Source organism: Brassica oleracea, unplaced genomic scaffold (assembly GCF_000695525.1).
Source record: "Brassica oleracea var. oleracea cultivar TO1000 unplaced genomic scaffold, BOL UnpScaffold00763, whole genome shotgun sequence".
Lineage (NCBI taxonomy): Eukaryota > Viridiplantae > Streptophyta > Magnoliopsida > Brassicales > Brassicaceae > Brassica > Brassica oleracea.
Window position 1 is genome coordinate 20,195 of NW_013617449.1, and position 2,590 is coordinate 22,784.

Genomic DNA, 2,590 nt, shown 5'->3' on the forward strand with positions numbered 1-2,590 from the left:
TTCTTCTTCTTGGTTAGATCAAAGGGTGCAAGCTAAGGATGACCAAAGAAAATTAAAACCACACAATCATGATTTATCAGGCAAAATAAAAGAACCGATGATGAATTTATTAAAGATGGGGAGATGTAGAGACTAAAGAAGAAAAACTGATTCATGAAACTCAAAGAGTCAATCTGTGTTTCTTAGATGAGTCATGAACCGATGATTAAAAATTGAAAGCCCTAAACTTCCATTGAAGAGAACGCTTACAGAACAAAGAGGTTTATTGGTTTTTTTTTAACGAATCCCATTTCAAAACGTGAGTTATAAAGTATTTATTAAATCATTAGATAAAATAAATAAGTGTGGGTCCCACAGAGAAAACCGAAGAAGCAAAGGTTTCAGACCTTCATAAATATATATTTGTTTTAGCCATCAATGTACAAAGAATCGTTTAGCTCAGTGGTATAAATGTTGTTGTTTAGATCTCAATAACCCGGGTTCGAGCCACAGACTTGACACTTTTTTCACACTTTTTAAAAGTGAGACCCACATATCGCTGACGTGTCGCATCAGGAGTGATGCAACCGCCCTATTATAATGTAGATTTACTATAATATTTTGACAACATTTATTTTACATATTAACTATAATAATTCGACATATTTGAATGAAATTACTCTATTTGTGACAAGAATTCAAAATAGTTAACAATTTTTTTATTTGTTTACATAATCAGTTAGACATAGACATTCATATATGCTCAGCTACGAGTTATTTCTTTTAGATATCAGTTTTTTTGAGTTTTGAAACCAGGCTTCAGTCGGGTATTATAATTTTTTATGTGGGTTTCGAATCTGGTCTTCCCAAGTCAAGATGAATTCAGTTTTGATATATAGAAACCTACAAATATCCAAAAACTAATGTATTTGAGGCCAGTTCGGATATTTGTACTTAAAGTAACAATATTAACCGATACAGTTCAGATATTTTGAATTCAAACTAAACTTAACCTAAAAATAACCAAATAACCAAAAGTAACCATATTATCCTATTTGATTCGGATTCTATTCTGATGTATAGAAACCTAAATATATTCAAATAGTTATACAGTTAATTATATTATGACACATATAAAATATGATAAAAACAAAATAAATTTATAAAAATATAAAAATTAACACCCGCACAGACGTGTAGGTCAATCTCTAGTAATTAGTCAGCATTAGTAAGTAAAAATAGTAAATATTAACGTCAAAATTTATAATTTTTAACAACTTTAGAAAATTTTCCAGTTCTTATATTCAAAAACTTTACTGGCTACACTTTTTAAGTTTTAAATAAGCCTATAGAAATCAAACTTGCATGCATGAGTAAAAACTTAAAACAATGACAAGATTGTGGTATCTGATGAAAAAAGGTTTCAGAAATCACAATCAATATGGAATACGTGAATCGTACGAAGATGACATCTTCTTTCAAAAAAAAAAAGATGACATCATCAAGAATCCAAGATTGCAAATATATGTCTTTATGTGGATAATGAAACAAACACTACAAGAAAAGTGCCGAGGATTGTTTCCGAGGACATGCATGAGTCATCCGTAAATTTACTTTGCCGTTCCGAGGAATTACCGAGAAACTATTGACTTTGTCAGAAACTTCTCAAAAAATTACGATGAACTATATTTGTCTGGCCGTTAACGGAATAGATTGTCGGAATGTTGTTTGAACACAAATCCATTTCCAAGAATTTTATTTTGTCGGAGTACGTATTCTAACAAACTTGTCGGTACTTTATCGAAAAATTCTAATGAACAATGTTTGTCAAAACGTTAACGGAATGAATTGTTGGAATCTTGTCCAAACACAAATCCATTTCAGTGAATTGTATTTTGTCGGAGTATTATAACAAACTTGTCAGAACTTTGTCTAAAAATTCCAACGGAAATTGACTGTCTTTTGCATCATCGGAATTCGGTATTGGTGTGTCGCTTATGAAGCTTGATAATTTATTGATACAATTGATTTATAATGATGCGACCTGCGCAACATAAATTTATATAAAAATTATTTAAAAAATATTATACGAAAAAATGAATTTATATTCTTGATTGAATTAATATTTTGGTCTTTAAACAATTTTTATTACTTTTTGTTAATTACATAATTTGTTTGCTGATGAGTTGATCCCATTTTTAAAAAAAAAAATAAGTCAAAAAATCACATACCGCATAAGAACCTAAGGTTTAAGTCGAAAAATCTTGGGTCTATTTGATTACAATGAAACTATGCCAGCTCGGTATTATATCATGATTTAGTAATTTAAAAATTAATTATGGTTATGAGAAGTTTACGTTCACGTGCCAATCCTATATATTTTCAATATTTTTCTCTTTTTCATTTTGGTTATTGTTCGATATAAATATTGATTTTGAAGTTTATTCTCATTTCGTTTATTTGTTTTGACTTGAGATTTAGAAAATGCTTATGATTTAAAATAATTAAAGAGATACATACTTATCTTAAGATCTGCACCTTTTGCACAATAAATATTTTATATTTATTATTTATTTTATGTTTTTCTGCATATTATGAAATAATAAAATAA